Source organism: Grampus griseus, assembly GCF_964374135.1.
Source record: "Grampus griseus genome assembly, chromosome: 17".
NCBI classification, from domain to species: Eukaryota; Metazoa; Chordata; class Mammalia; order Artiodactyla; family Delphinidae; genus Grampus; species Grampus griseus.
In genome coordinates this window covers 20060566-20077744 of record NC_139011.1, presented here as the reverse complement: position 1 = coordinate 20077744, position 17179 = coordinate 20060566, and the positions used below count along the sequence as shown (strand labels likewise).

The window sequence follows — 17179 nt, the reverse complement described above, 5'->3', positions numbered from 1 at the left end:
CCTGGGGGGAAGGGGTGGTGTGTGTCCAGAGCTGAAGGAAGGAAAGCGTGGGCACTTTTCATCTGTACGTGGGGTGAGTCAGTAGATATTGTTTCATTCTTGACATTAATAATTTGAGAAACAGAGGTTTAGAACATAGGTTTTAAACATGTGTCAATATTATTTAAAAATTTGATAGTAATGATCAGAAGAACTTTAAACAAGTACCATACCTTCCAAATTCCTGGAGTAGGATGCAGGGGGGGAAGGAATCAACGATAAACTCGTAACGTAGAGCAAAACTAGACACATCCATTTAAAAAAGGAAAAAAGGAGGAACAAAAGGGACCCCCAAGATTGAAGTCAGATGGAAGTTAAGAGAACAGAACAAAATAATCGACTTTTATAATCATACATATTTATGAAAGTCTGAAAGTATATGTGCCAAAAGGTTAACATGGTGCATGGTGTTTTTAGAGTAACTTTAACTTTAAAATTTTTGACTGACTAAATTTAAAAAAAATTTTCTGGCAGCAATTACATCTATGTGATTAAAAATAAAACATACACTGAAAATTCCTCTTCATTCATCTGAATGAACGCTGATCACGGAGGCCCTCATTAAAACTAGAAATGACCAGCCTAGCTGCCATGGCTGAGATTGGCATTTGCTGTGATTGTGTGACTTGTTTCACTAATCTGACTCATTTCCCCAAACAGGATGCACAGGTGGTGTGTTCATTTATTTAGTCACAACACTAATTACTCTTTACCATCGTGCTCTTCCCTGGTTTTCTCCACATAACCACTGCAACGGTAGGAAAGCACCCTTGGGTGGTGCTTGTGTGCGTGTGCAGAAGGTGTGGGACCTTGGCTTCTCAGCTGTGGGTCAGTCCCTGTGAGGATGGGAGGGCTCACTGGTGACCGTTCAGCCCCTTCGCACCACACACTTTTATCTGCCCTCCAGCTTCAGCTCTCGTAATTGCCCCACCACAAACCTCAAATTCCAGCCACACAGAGCAAGTCATTTCTTGAATCCTGCTGCCATGCCTGGACTGCTTTGCCACATTAGGGGAAAATGAAGGGCCACTCCTAAGGGTCCACGGCCCCTCTGCCTATCCCCTTGTTTACCTCGTGTATTGTGACTGCTTTAGAGTCATCTGCTGAGGAAATGTCTGTCTCGCCACGTGGATGCCTGCTGCAAGGGAAGTGTGGTGTTTGCCTTCCCGCATTAGCACGGTGCCTACAAAGTAGAAAGTGCTCAGCAGACACTGCTGCATGGAGACCTTCTCTGAGCTGCTTCCCTTCAGCTCCCAGCCCCCTCTTCCCCTGCTCACACCTGTCTTCTCTGTGGGAGAGATCCTGAAACCCAGTCCCTCTAAAACTGAGTGCCCTCCGTCTGAAACTTTATTCCTTTTCTTGTCCTGCCCCTGTTCCCCTCAGGACTGAGGAGCATTAAAGAAAAGGGGGACTGAAACCAAGCAGGACCCTGTTGGGGGCTTCCCGGATACAAGCCCCCCCATTTCCCATGATTCTGGTTTGGCATTCTCTTGAGTTCCAAAGAACAGACTCAAGCGGTTAATGATCAGAACAACAGAATCACAGGCCTCCTAGTTCCTCCTGAAGGGATAAAGATAACAATCCGATGCCTATCTCTGAGTTGTTCTACAAAAACTAAGACACCCACCCCTCAGCCAGGTGGAGGATGGTGACCACGTGCTGACCACGAGCACCAAGACCCCAGGCTGGCTGGAATGACCGACATTCCTGAAACATCACCCTGTTAGTTCACCACCAACCAATCAGAAAAACGTCCAGGGGCAGCGGGCCTCTCAATGTTGTGGCCTCTCCCGCTGCGGAGCACAGGCTCCGGATGCGCAGGCTCAGTGGCCATGGCTCACGGGCCCAGCCGCTCCGCAGCACGTGGGATCCTCCCGGACCGGGGCACGAACCCGTGTCCCCTGCATCGGCAGGCGGACCCCAACCACTGCGCCGCCAGGGAAGCCCACCTAATGTTGCCTTTAAAAACCCATGTCTGAAAGCCAGTGGGACTTTGGGTCTTTTGAGCATTAACTGCCCGATCTCCTTGCTTGGTAAATACATGCTGTACCTTCCTTCACCATAACCCAGTGTCGGGAGACTGGTGGATGAAGCCGAGTCCGGTTAGGTAACCATTTTAGGGTCTAAGAGGCAGCGTCTGGCAAACCTTGTTCTCTGAGCTTCTGAGCTCCACAGGGCCACTCTCTCCTGGAGGAGCACAGATGAGATTTTTATGCAACAAAATAAGCTGGCAAGAGTTCAACGGCACGGCTGCTGTGCTCTGCGGCCGGCTCCACCCTCACTGAAGAGCTTAGCTGCTTCGTACTTCCTTCTCATCCACCTCCTACCCAAAGTCCCACCACTCTCCGGAAGGAAGCTGGCACCAGGCTTGTTCAGTTTTCTGTATCATGATCCCAAGTGGGTCTCCACTGAAAGAGAGGGGATGTTCGCAAAGACCTGATGTTGAAGTTGAGTATTCCCAAGTTGAAGAATTTCCTCACCCAGCCCTATCTTTGACAATATGATCAAGCAATAATCCTTTTGTTTTACAAATTTACAAACAAAGGACACAAAAGAGTGTCTTATTTTCAGGCTGGGTCAGGAGAGTATTGAATACAGTAGGACCTCATTTACAAAGTGTTAGAGTCACTAGGAGCCCAAGAGACCCTCTGAAGAACGGGGGTTTATGCATTTCGCCTTCCTCCCACTTCCTCTCTGATCACTGGTCCCCTCAATCTCCACTAGGTCACCTCTACTCCAGTCACATTGTGCCCAGCGTCCAAATAGCCCACCACTGCGCGTCTTGTATGTGTGTGTCCCATCCCTTCATGACCACCCCGCAAAACAGCAGTCATCTTTCTAGATGTTGCCCAAATGCCAACTGTTCGGCAAAACACTCTTGAATGACTTTGCCCACAGTTAGACATATAAACACAGTACTGGGGCAGCTCTTAGTATTGTGTCATTGCATGAGAAGTTATCTGTTTCTACATCTTCATTTATGTTTTTATTCAACTAGATATTGGGTAAGTGGCACGAGTGGGTGAGCTCTTTGAGGATGGAGCCTGTGTCTGTCATCCCTGGGACCTTAGATCTCAGCTCCGCACCTGCGTAAGTTATGCGCACAGTAACTCTTTGGTGCATACAACATGATGGCAAGATAAAGCCCAGCTCTTTGATATTCAGGAGTGACTATGCTCATTTTACAACAGAGAGGTGCCCGCCTTTGTGCCTAAGATAGGTAAGGAAGACATCACAGTTTCTCTATTTTTTTTAATAGGTGGCTCTTACTATCAGGAAGTTCTTCTCATATCTAATCTGAATCACACGTCCCATAATTCAAGCTTCCCCTTGATCCTCCCTTGCTTTGAAAATGACAAAATGTTGCTCTTCACCACTATTCTGATATTTGAAAATTATTCTAAAATTTTCTCAGCTAGTTCCAACTAACAAAAGAATGTGGTGTTGAGAATCTCAATTAACTATTCCTATGAAGGCCAGTTTCAAGGCTATCTATCTTTTACAGTTATTTTCTCCTGGGGACTGTTGAAGGCCTTTGCACCACATGCCACAGTTGTAGGGCCAGAAGCTTCCTAGGCCTGGTAAAGGCACAGCCTTGGCTAGAGGAAGAGAGACTTCCTGGATCTAAGAAGAGTGTACATTCCCCCCATTCACTGTCTCAAAGACCCTTTACCTATCGTGTGACACTTCTTTTTTTCTTTTTAAGTTTTTATTGAATTTGTTACAATATTGCTTCTGTTTAATGTTTTGGTGTTTTGGCCCCGAGGCATGTGGGGTCTTAGCTCCCTGACCAGGGATCGAACCCACACCCCCTGCGTTGGAAGGCGAAGTCTTAACCACGAGGGAAGTCCCTTGTGTGACATTCTTGATGTGGCTCTTGATGTGGCTCAGCTACGACCTCTGTGGCTGTCTCGTGCACTCCAGGCTTTCCCTCCCCCTCCATTTGCGCATGTGACTCTCTACCGTGACACATTGCCATACTCTCCTAATACCCAGGGGTTTGAGGTTGGTTTTCCAAGGAATTGTCTTTCGGCAATATCTGAGGGGCTGGCCACAAATTACTTTGTCCTGGGTCCCAAATATAACGTCAAATAGTACCTGGCAAGAGATTTTCAGGAACTACGAACTGTCCCACAACTTAGCGTATTAGGGGCTGAAATGTGTCTTCCCCAGATTCACATATCGAAGTCGTAATCCTCGTCAAGTCAGAGTGTGAGACCTGATTTGGTGGCATCGATGGAATGATGTAAGACGAGGTCAAACTGGAGTAGCATGGTCCCCTTACCCAGTACGACTGGCGTCCTTATAAAAGCGGAAGACTGGGCAGAGAGAGAAAGGCATGTGAGGACTAGAGTCATCCGGCCATACAAGAAACTACGAGAAGGTAGGAGAGAAGCCTAGAACAGGCCCTTCCCTAATGCCTTCACGTGGCGATTTCTGCTGTTCTAAGCTATCCAGTTTTGGGCACTTTGTTACTGCAGCCCTAGTAAACTAACACAAAATGCGATATACTACCTGATTTCTTAGTTTATCTGGCTGTTCTGAAGGGGGCAAGCACGTTTCCCTTTAAAGTTTGTGTCAAGTCTTCAAGTTACATCACACTAACTACTCCCCTAGGAAATGATTAGACATTTGACATTGTCCTCTGCACTGAGGCAGAGAACGCTAAGAATGCAGCAGCATGAGAGATTACTACAAGCACCTATATGCCAATAAAATGGACAACCTGGAAGAAATGGACACATTCTTAGAAAAGCAAAACTTTCCAAGACTGAACCAGGAAGAAACAGAAAATATAAACAGACCAACCACAAGCACTGAAATTGATACTGTGATTAAAAATCTTCCAACAAACAAAAGCCCAGGACCAGATGACTTCACAGGTGAATTCTATCAAACATTTAGAGAAGAGCTATCACCTATCCTTCTCAAACTCTTCCAAAATATAGCAGAGGGAGGAACACTCCCAAACTCATTCTACGAGGCCACCATCACCCTGATACCAAAACCAGACAAAGACGTCACAAAAAAAGAAAACTACAGGCCAGTATCACTGATGAACATAGATGCAAAATTCCTCAACAAAATACTAGCAAACAGAATCCAACAGCACATTAAAAGGATCATACACCATGATCAAGTGGGGTTTATCCCAGGAATGCAAGGATTCTTCAATATATGCAAATCAATCAATGGGATACACCATATTAACAAACTGAAGGAGAAAAACCATATGATCATCTCAATAGATGCAGAGAAAGCTTTTGACAAAATTCAACACCGATTTATGATAAAAATCCTCCAGACGGTAGGCATAGAGGGAACTTACCTCAACATAATAAAGGCCATATATGACAAACCCACAGCCAACATCATTCTCAATGGTGAAAAACTGAAACCATTTCCACTAAGATCAGGAACAAGACAAGGATGCCCACTCTCACCATTATTATTCAACTTAGTTTTGGAATTTTTAGCCACAGAAATCAGAGAAGAAAAAGAAATAAAAGGAATCCAAATCAGAAAAGAAGAAGTAAAACTGTCACTGTTTCCAGATGACATGATACTATACATAGAGAATCCTAAAGATGCTACCAGAAAACTACTAGAGCTAATCAATGAATTTGGTAAAGTTGCAGGATACAAAATTAATGCACAGAAATCTCTTGCATTCCTATACACTAATGATGAAAAATCTGAAAGAGAAATTAAGGAAACACTCCCATTTACCATTGCAACAAAAGGAATAAAATATCTAGGAATAAACCTACCTAAGGAGACAAGAGACCTGTATGCAGAAAACTATAAGACACTGATGAAAGAAGATAAAGATGATACAAACAGATAGAGAGATATACCATGTTCTTGGATTGGAAGAATCAACATTGTGAAAATGACTCTACTACCCAAAGCAACCTACAGATTCAGTGCAATCCCCACCATACTACCAATGGCATTTTTCACAGAACTAGAATAAAAAAGTTCACAATTTGTATGGATTTTCCTTCTGGGGAAAGTAATTAAGCATCAGGATAAGTTAGCAAAGAAAGCTGGCTACCATCATTTTCTTGAAGGCTTAACAACGGACACACAGTTATCTTGTATGGGTAGGTTGTGCATCGTTTTTTCCTGAAGTCATGAGCGTGGGCAATACAATCTTTCAAAGTTCTTTTTGGGTCTATTATGTTTATGGTCATAGAACAGTCTTCATGAATGGAAGAAGAAGGAACCTTACGCTTCAGGAATTTTATCCATGTAGTCCTCATTTGAGAGTTCAGCTCTCTGGACTAAGGGACAAGAGTATGCAACCAAGCGGGTCCCTAGTAATTGCTGGCTTGGGACCAGTAATCCATGTCACATGCCAGTTCTGCTTTTACACACCAGTGTCTCTTCCATGCTTTGAGTCCCAAGGTATTGAGTGATTTCAGACCCTGTTAGAGGCAGGGAGACCAAGCATGCTATCTTGACATGCTTTCTTTAACCTTATTTCACCTTCTAGTCACCTCCTGAAGATTAAGCGATAAAACTTTTTATTCACTGAAGAACACACTGCCCATCTAAAGACAGGAATCGTGGGCCATGAGATTCTAGATTTAAATGAAATCACCAGGGATAGTGGATAACACCAGAAACACTCATCACAGTTAAGAGCAGCGCAAAACTAATTTACAGATTATAGGGAGGTGGGAAAACTTAAAAGAATAGAAACAAAACTAGCAAGAAGGCTCTGCTTTCAGGATATATATAAAGTTCTTCCCCCTTTGAAAGTGGATCTCTTCAGCCAGAATTGGATGAGGTGCATAGTCGGTGATTAGTAATCACAAGCTAATCACCACTTACTAGCAACAGTTTCTGTAGCTGCTATTTAATTTTTAAAAAATCTTTATTTTTTATAGTTGTACCTTATTACCAAGACAGTGAGTTTATGTTTACTTTGGATTCCAATGAAGGGATGATGAAAAAGCTACTCTTTAAAAAAGACAATGACCCTTGATAAAGATGACATTTTCTCCTCAAAGCATTAAGACACTGACATTCTTAAATTGTGAGTAATGGGAGAGAAGTTGGGTTGCATTGTTGTTGCTTTTACCTTTCCTTATGGGATTTCTACTTGAAGGAGCTCAGAGTCTATTGCACACAGAAAGTTAACTACCGGTTAGGTATTTTACCAAGTTCTACCTGACAAACAGAAAGTCATTTCCACCTGTGGGGCTCGGCCTCCCCGGCGAGAACACAGCTCTGCTGCTTGGAAACTGACCAGACTGCCCCCCAACCCCACCACCACGTGGCTCCCCAGCAATTTCCTGACATCCTTGTGGTCTTGCTATTTAACACAAACAAAAAGAAATCTTTCAAAACCCCAAAGCATGGTAATCAACACTGTACAATGTTGATTGTATCAATATATCGACACTGAGTGAATAAAGAACTGGAAGCCACTTATCTTTAAGATGAAACAAAAGTGTTCACCTCCCCTCTCTTACTTCCCCAAAGTCCTCAATTATGAAGAAAGAAAAAGGAAAAAAAAAAAAGCACAAACGGACACTTTGCCGAACTTAAGTACTTGGGGTGGGAAAAAAAGATAATTCCTCAAAGCCCATAGGGGCCAGGCTGATGAAAATCAGGGACTTCCTCACCTCTCTTAAAAAGCAAACCAGAACTCTGGGGTTTGCCCTGAAACCTTTCAGCTCTGGCTGCAGCTTTGAGGGGTGGCGGCCATGGCGCGGCCTTGCAGCCGTCTCTGCAGTCCACACAAGCTGAGGCTGATGGAACCATGCGTCAGTGGTTCTGTTCCTGCTTTTCTGATGGGTCCCTGAGGGGCTTCTGAGTAGCTGTGCCCGGCCTTCCACAGCTCTGATGGGACGTCCCTCCCCTTCCCCTCTTCATGCCAAGGTTAAGACCTGAGCACGGGGAGGACGCCTCTTCAGGGTGGGTGGTTTGCAGCCCCCTGCCCTATCCTGGGCTCCTCTGAAGCACGTTTCCCTGAAGCCTGTCGTTCCATCGCGTTATGGGTGTGAACAGCGGCTCGACACAGACAAAATGATGTTTCTGATAAAAAGAATGTGCTACCCAGGAGGCATAACCAGTATTTAATTTGCTGCCTGTGTTTGATAGACTGTGAGCTCCTCAAGGGCAGGGATCACATCTCATTTGTCTTTGTAGCCTTGGTGACTAACACACGTTCACTTGTTCATTCATTTACTCCACAACTATTTACTAGGAGCAAGAGGTACCAGACGAGAAAGGCACAGGCCTCCACAAAGAATTACATGTTTCTTTTGCCCCACAGGTTGGACTGCCATGGAACCCATATACTTTCTAATATGTTACAAGCGACAAACATACACACTCCAAATAAATAATACAAGAGCAGAGCTGTCTTCCTCCTAGGCTCACAGAATGTCAAAGATGAATGGGACCTGCTTTTATAGATAAGGAAGGAGGAGCTGACCAATCCCTGATCTTACGCTCTTGTCACCTTGAGCAAGGTGGTCTGTGGAAGATAAAGCACTTCACGTAGACATTTCCATTGCTCCCTGCAGCCCTCCTGCCCTCAGAACCCAATTTTTCATATATATATATATATATATATATATATATTTATTTATTTTTAGTATTCTAATTTTCAAAAGTTCACATAATTCAAGGGTCTCCAGACAGGCTTAAATACAGACTGTGAACCCACATACCTACAGGAGTCAAAATGTAAAACAATTTGAGAAAGTAAAGCCAGGGGAAAGAATGGAGGTCAGAACAGAGCAAACTAGAAACACATGCTCTTGTTTCAGTTCTCTAGACCGAATTGATGGCTTAAACCAAGGATTTTTCTTTTGCTTATGCTTTTGTTGGATGGGAATTCATGAAGAGCTCAGCTGGGTGGCCCATCTTTGACCCATGGGATGTCCCGTCATGGGGATGGAGGATGCATTTCCAAGATGGCTTCCTCAGTCATGTGTCTGGCACCCAGGTGCTCCTTGACCTTTGTCTTTCTCCCCATGATGTCTCTTCTAGGGCGTCTTCTTGTGGCTTGGGCCTCTCACAGCATGGTGAGCTCAGGGCAGTTGCACTTGTTATATGGTGGTGCACCTCCTTGAACAAGTGTCTCAAGAGACAGGAAGTAGATGCTGCCAGTTTCTGCCACATTATAGTGGTCAGAGCAGTCACTCAGCCTTCTAGGGGAGGATACCCAGACACCACCTCTCCATAGGAGGAATGTTAAAGAACTTACAAATGTCTTTAGTGTGTCTTAGTCTGTTTCAAAGACCAGCCACTGGATATCAGGTTGTTGCACTCGGGGACTGTGGTCCCATATGAAATATTTTAAAAAATTTAAGTAGAAGATGGAATAAATATTTTAAAATGTTGGCAATTAAGTCAAATTTTCTGAAAAACTCTGTGTGTCAAACACGCACATTTGCAGATTCTGGCCATGCCCACCAGTATGGCGGGCTTAATGCACTAAACAAAATTCTTAGAAAGGAGTTCTAGGAAAATACTGACATGTATTTTCTGCCTACAACTGAAAATGAAGATCTTAAGAGCGTTTTTCCATCTTTGACAACAGAATTTTACTGAAAACACACCAGTAGGTAAACGACGGATCTTTCTATATAACTCTATCATGACCCACAAGAGAAAACTGAATGTCTCCTATTCTGAGAATTCCCTTCTCCCATTTCTATCTTGGCCGAATCACAGTTTGATGAAATATATGGTGATTTCCATTTCCTGTTGAATTTGACTGAGAACTAGAAACACAAGATGGCGATACTGACTTCATGCCCCAAAGGAAAACAAAGAGAAGCCCAGAAACTAAATAAAAAGTCACTGACATAAACAGTCTCATCTCCACATTAGTACTTTTTAAACTTTAGTGACCGAATCACCTTCTGAGTCAGAAGAACTAGGGGATGTCCCGAGACTCAGCATTTTGAATCAAAACTCTAGATGATTCTGATGTAGGTGGCCCCTAAACTACATTGCTGGTACTCCATAACAGGGGCAGGTTTTTGAGAGAGAGCAAAACTGGGCACAGCTAAAGTATGAATCATGCCTCCTTTCATGATTTGGTGGCCATGGTAGTAACGGAACTGGGCTCCATCTGCCGACTCAGTGAAGAAGATGTGCTAGGAGTAGCAGATCGGGTTTCTAAGCCTGGTTTTGCATTAGCTGGTTGACTGAGCTCAGGGAAGTCATCCCCCTTCCCATGGCCTCCATTTCCTGTCCTGTATGATGAGAAGGAGCGACCCGGGGAATAACAATGGCCAGCACAACTACCCACAGCCCAGGCCTGAAGTGAAGCCCAATCACACGGGCCACCTTGCTCTCCGCTCTGCCCTGGCCTCCCATGTACTCAGCCACGTCCAACAGAATGGAGCTGACACCTGGGGTAAGACCAGTTCTGTCACCCTGGCAGAGGATCCCTGTGGCCTCCTGCTGCTTGGGAGGCACATTACAGTTTGGGAGGGAAAATCAGGTAAAAAAGAAACCGTGAAAGGTAGTTTTGGAGGAATGAGAAGAGTTTTAGGGGCAGGAATTGTCCAGAAATACAAACGTGCAATCTGAGAAAGGTGGAGGTGGGCGTGGGGAGCAAAGAGCCTGCCAGCCAGTCTTAGGCCCATCCTGGCTCTCACCGTGATGGAGGTCTAGGGGTAGCTGCCTTTAGCAAATCCCAGCAGCTATACTGCAGGGCAGCTGGCTTCAGGAAGGGCAGGGCTGGGATAAGGGTGAGCAGAATTGTGGGTCGACACATACACGAACCTGGGAGTGAGGGTCTCCCTTACATTTTGCACCAGGCTCCTCATTTGCCTCACCCTAGTCCCAGCCCTGAAGAGGCTGTATTAGGGCGCTGGAGTCACAAGCTTGCTGTGAAGTTGTCACCTCTACCACAGACCCCCGGGGCAGAGTGGGAGTGGGTCTTGTAGAAGGCGAAATGCAGACAGATCAGCCCAGACTCCGCCAGGACTTCCAAGGATTTGATTTACTGAAGGGCGTTTGGTGTTAAGGGGAAAGGCTTCGGGTCTGTGTTGGGTTAGCTGTGCAACTTTGGTCAAGTTACTTAACCTCTTTAAGTCTCAGTTTTAAAATCTTTCAAGGGGCTTCCCTGGTGGTGCAGTGGTTAAGAATCTGCCTGCCAATGCAGGCGACACGGGTTTGAGCCCTGGTCCAGGAAGATCCCACATGCTGCGGAGCAACTAAGCCAGTGTGCCACACCTACCGGGCCTGAGCTCTAGAGCCTGTGAGTCACAACTACTGAGCCCACGTGCCACAACTACTGAAGCCCGTGCGCCTAGAGCCCATGCTCCACAACAAGAGAAGCCGCCGCAATGAGAAGGCCCCGCTTGCTGCAACTGGAGAAAGCCCGTGCACAGCAACAAAGACCTAACACAGCCAAAAATAAATAAATAGATAAATTTATAAAAAAAAAAATAAAATCTTTCAAATGAGAGTAAGATCACCTTCTCGGCAGGGACGTGTGAAAATGGAGACTGCATACATGGCACCTGGCACACTGTATTCCGTCATGATGTGGAAAGTCTTCCCTTTTTTCCAGCCTCCATTCCACATTGAGTGACTGTCAGGAAACACACAAACTAGGGACAGCAACCTTCATGCCAAAAATGGATGTGGAAATGCACGTCCTTGGGCAGAGGAAGCCTGGCAGGTCTTGACACGCATTGTTGACTTTCTGAGTCTCTACTGCTTTCTCTTTTAACTCCTCCCATCTTGCTGAGGTTGGACCTGATGGAAGGTAGACGGTGCAATGCCAGGATCTTGCCCACCAGGAAAAATCTCCCAGTCCTGCTCTGAGGCCAAAGTTCCAGGAAAAACCACGACAAACTCTTGTGTCACAGGCCTGCTTAGTGAGAATTATAGCTAGTATGTACCTACAGGATTAGCATGTGCTTGGCCCTGTGCTAGGCTATGAACATTACCCACCTCAGCCCTTACAACTCGGTCGGACAGATATGACTATTCCCAGTTTACAGGTGAGGAAATAGAGATGAATACGGCTCTTGACTGTAGAAATGGGCTAGGAACTGAGCCTTTTCCTGAGTTCTTAACCACTATTTACTATTGAAGATTCATCACTCTGGAAATGCAGAAAACCCAAGAAGAGTTCATTATTCTCAGACTGTCAAGAGATGCAGAGAGGAATGAGCACTCGCGTGTGAAAAATAGTGTAACACTGCGAAGCAGCTCAGACAGTGAGCTCCTTGGGGGCAGGGACTCCTCTTAGTAGGAGCTCAACCACTGTGGGTTTGGATGTATAAGCAGATAAAATAATCATGTATGCTACAGACAGAGATACTGTTGGGAATTCAAGGTCCAGGGAGGTCCACAGTGGTGCAGTGGAGGAGGCCAGTTTCATGGAGGACAGAGTAAGACCTGAGCTGGGATTTGGAGAGGTCAAAAAGAGCAAAAAGGATACAAGCAACACATAAAGAAACCCATAAACGGAGGCAGGATCCAGCATGAGCCTAGGGTATTGAGACCATGAGGATGACGAACTGTTTAGTCAACTTGGCAAGTAGCCAGCTAAACCAACTAATAACTGGCCGGTTCTCGGTATCAGACTGTATGTTATCTGGAAACAGGACAACCATGGCTGTGAGAACAAGGTCAAAGGCAAACAATGCAGGCTGGTCCAGACATACAATGTAGGGAAGTGAGCTGGAGCAGTCTGGGCTGCAGGAAGTACACCCATGGCAGAGGATATGCAAATATAACTTAGAGCAGCTGTGAAAAACACGAGGAGGACAAGTCAGCCATGAAGAATGTGCAGGAGGAAGACCAGGGAAGGGGCTGGAAGGAACACACACTGGGGCTGACCGCCCTCTTCACCTGGTTCTTCATGCACCATAGCAGCCTACCTGCTCTCAGGAGACGCTGGTGCCTCTGTTTATTCTCTACAGTGAACTTAAGGAAGTCGTATTTAATGAGGGGTAAGCCACAGGCTCGGCCGTGAGGCTCCAAAGCCTTTTAGTAGAGCTGTCTAACTAGATATATGAACGATCTCCTATGCACATATATCATTTTATATAATACATCTTCATACAAATGCTAATATAATGTAATATAAATTTATATAAATAATTTTATCCTGGGCTAAAGAGCTAAGTCTAAAAAGACGGAAGAACATGAAAGCTGGTTCTATCTTGAAGCTATTGGTTCCATCCTTACCCTTGCCCCCCAACCGTGCCAAAAGTGTGATGAAATAGTACCAGCCAGTTCTGCTCTGTCACTGTTTAATTAATCTGTGTATTCCCACCAGGAAGGAAATGATTACTTGGTAATGACCTCCACATGGGCCTCAGGAACCCTAACATTTTCCACCAAGAAGCCCAGAGTGGTGATGTTGGGTGATCTCTGCCTCTAACTTGTGGGACTGAAGCTCATCCTTGCCCACACTGTACGCTGTAGAACCCCAGTGAGCCACATGACATTAAAAGGCATCACGAAGAAGAGGGTTTTCTGGTTGTGACAGGGGTCCTAAAGAACATCCCAGGTTTGCTGATTCACTGGGGGGACCAGCAGGACTCAGCATATAGCTGTGCTCACAGCTAAGGTTTATCACATCACAGCAAAAGGATGCAGAGCAAGATCTGCAAAGAGAAAGGCCCCTGGGGTGGAGTCTGGAGGAAACCAGGCACTAGCTTCCGAGCATCCTCTCCCCTTGGAGTCACACAGGATGCTTTCAATTCCTCCAGCCATGAATTGTGAAACATGTGTGAAATGCTCTCTACCAGGGAAGCTCATTAGAGGCTCACCGCCTAAGGTTTTTTATCAGGGGCTGGTCGCACAGGCATCCTTGGCTCGGCAGGTACCAAATTTCTAGATTCCCGGAAAGAAAGCAAGTGCTGAACATAAACGATATCCTTTGGACAAACGGTTTAGGCACGTGGGCCCTTCTGATCAGGGGGTGGTGGGAACTCTCCTGAAATCCAGTAGGGGCCAACCTCACAAGCAGGACCTTCTAAGAAAGAGAAAAGCAGTCGCAGTCCTGTTATGCTAATTTTTCCCATACAACAGTCTATTAAGTCTAGAAAACTGTGTGCCATGGCCACCTTTGGGAGATTAATAATACACATTAGCACATGAAAGTGCTTTGAGAAGTACTATAGTGTAAAAGACTGTTTTAAAATTTTAACCAACATTTCCCAACCCTATTTGATCATTATCCCCCCAAAAAATACAGTACTTATCACATCCTTTTGGATACTAGCATTCTGCAGAATATGATTTGGGAAATCCTGGGCTAGGTGTGTGAACTTGCATTACTTCTCTGGCCTCAGCTTTCACCAGCTATTAAACACACTAATAACAACAGCCGGCACTTACACTGCTCTTACTGCGTGTAAAGAGTTTTTTATACAATAACTCAATCAAATAAGAGGTTGGACAAGGTAGCCTCTAAGCAGGGTAAAGCGGCACAGTTGGGGGAAACAGTGCAGACACTGAATTACTCAATGAGATCTTTCCTGGCTTTGCCAGTTACCAGCCGTATGACAAGTTCCTTAACCTTGGTGTGCCTTGGTTTCTTTGTCTGTGAAATGAGAAAGTGCTTAATACACAGGAAGTGCTACACATGGGCTTGTTGATATATATATTTGTTTAAGTAAATGAAGTTCTTTCCAGCTCCAGCAGTCTAGATCCTTTGCTCTATGCCACGAACCACGGATGGGCACAGACAACAGACTCTTGTGGCTTCAGAGACTAAGGGATGGGACAGTAGGATGAGGGTGGCCTGAGGAAACCAGAAGGGTCCCAGGTGGAGCTTGTTCCAGGTCCTAGGGAGCCGTGACACCCAAGGCCCGTCAAAGACAAGGCCCACGCCAGGGATTAGACACAGACCATCACCGGCCAAGAGGCACTATTTCCTTGGAGTCTAGGACTGAGGCCAACAACTGTAAATAGAGCAAGACTCTGAACAGCCTTCAATTAAACCTGGTGATTTTATCCATATGGTTGAAGACAGGCACCTTGCAAGAAAATCCCCGCTGAATCAAGACTCAGACAGATCTACGCGGTAGAAAAAAGAACAGGGAAGAATGCTAAATTGAAAACTGACAAACTGTCACCAAGAAAAAGCCAATTTTTAATATGCCTCAACACTTCTTCTTTCTCCCTTCTCAAGCTATCTTCAGCTGAGGAATGCTCTATAGAACTGAATAATCCTTCATTGAGATATATGGCGAGTTAGCTGTGTCACTCTGGAACGTGAAGGACAGTGATACATTTTGCAGTGAGTCGACAGACACAGGTGGGTATAGAGAGTGTGGGGGGAGAAGACCCCTCAGTGCACTTGGGTGTGCTAAAACTGTTGCCTAAATAAAGAACTGTGCAAGGCCTTGGTAAAGAAATCAGATTATTATCTCTCTGAGGCAATCCTAGGTCTGTCATACCCCTGACTGTTTTCACAGGTAATTCCTTGTGGCCCTTTTCCTAGGACTCATCTCTTTTTTGAAGTCAGAATCTAGAACATTCCATATGCTTTCACTGTGCCATCCATGCCTCTCCACCCCTAACTAACACTGAGCTGAGTGCTTGCCTCACCATACAGGTTCAAGAAACATGTGTTGAATAAACGAAGCCATTCGTTCAGATCCTTCTGTTTTAAATATCCAACGTCTGCCTCCTTACCTAGCAACACCTGATGTGTCAAAGCCTGTTTCTCTCTGTATCCTGCCTGCCTCATTCGGGCAGGCAGTACCAATTCGGAGAGAACTAGCACTTTGTGGGTAATAATAAGAGTGACCACTGTAGGAGCCTTAACTTTGTTTCAGGTGCTACTCTAGCATTTTTATATATATCAACTCTTTATACAATCACCTATCAGGTAGGTCCTTTTACGCCCTTGCTTTTACAGGTGCAGGGCGATGAAGCCCAGAGGTGAAAGGAACGTGCCCACGCTTCCAGAGCTAGGATGTGCAGATGCCTCTTCTCCAGCTGCCTCAGTCACAGCCTCACAGTATTGAGTATTTAGCATCCTGTTGTGGCTTATGGTCTAACCATTCACGGGTCCACACCAGTGCTAGCCTGGGAGCTAGCCTGGGATGCAGCAGGGGTGTTCCTCACATAATTCCTCAAACAATCCATAGAACAGGTTGAAAAAACTACAACAGTGCAACTCAAACACTGAAAAAATAAAGCCAAGGGTTTTGTGGCCAGGCAGATCTGGGTTGAGTTCCAGATTCTAACCTTGTCACCTTGGCCATGTCATTTCTGTCTCTCAGAGTATCAGTTTTCTCTCCATAAAATGGGAATTGTGGAACCTATTTGATGGTGCTTGTGAGAATTAAATGAGTTAAAGAACGTGAAGTGTTTATTTGAGTGCCTAGCACAGCGCTTAATTAATACTGATACTTATCTAAAGGTTCATTTGATAACCATATAGCCTAAGATTTGCCAGAAGTCTAGTGGGTGTTCTGCATTATGTCTCAATTTGGGGATCCAATGCAATGGGACCCACACAGAAAGGCTAATTGTATTCTGTTTGCCTCAGAATGGATCTTCTTACTTCCAGGATGCAAGCTTTGTAAAATATGCATAAGTTGGTGTCTAGATTCGTAAACGTGCTACCAAAATAGCCATATGCACTATGGGAAAGCCGCCAGCCTCTTAGGAGCTAGCCCTTCCGTGTTTAACTTTTCTTGCTGTCATTCCTAGTTCTGATATTTTAATCACATCCCATCATCTCCTTGACATCTCTCTGAAAATCTCTTATGTCAAGAACATAACCTGTTCTTTCCTGCCACATAGGAAAGAAGTCTTCAAAGCTCACTTTTTCCCCTCTGGCTTCATCTTCATGAGCTATATGCTTCTTCCTCTAAATATTAATACAAAAAAAAGATTTTAATTTGGTAACTTTATATCCCTGTCATTGATTAAGTACAATGAAGGCATCAACCACATAACAACTGTGGTCAACACCTTTTAGGGTGTCTGTATGCCTCACAATGGACCCAAGGGATATCTCTGGACAGTGAGGGAGACACATTACAGCCCTGCTGCTGGCTGTTGTTCACTGGATCAAAGCCGGGCCAATCAGAGTTCCTGTCCAGAGAATAAGGAATTGGGTTGGGAAAGGGCAGAAAATAATTGGGAGCAGAAAGGTGAGAAACTGAGAGCACTTGGG

General features: G+C 45.0%; 1 protein-coding gene and 1 pseudogene across 2 annotated transcripts in view; both read right to left on the bottom strand.

The window, feature by feature from the left end:
- Positions 1 to 7815, bottom strand: part of LOC309835359 (zinc finger C2HC domain-containing protein 1A-like) — a 30475-nt pseudogene extending 22660 nt beyond the window's left edge. Inside the window, exon 1 of the transcript in view lies at positions 7677 to 7815. The product of the transcript in view is annotated as a zinc finger C2HC domain-containing protein 1A-like (transcript). The remainder of the gene's footprint in view (positions 1 to 7676) is intronic.
- SAMD12 (sterile alpha motif domain containing 12) overlaps positions 1 to 17179 on the bottom strand; it is a 399280-nt gene that overhangs the window by 125007 nt on the left and 257094 nt on the right. The gene's annotated exons all lie outside the window — the stretch shown is intronic.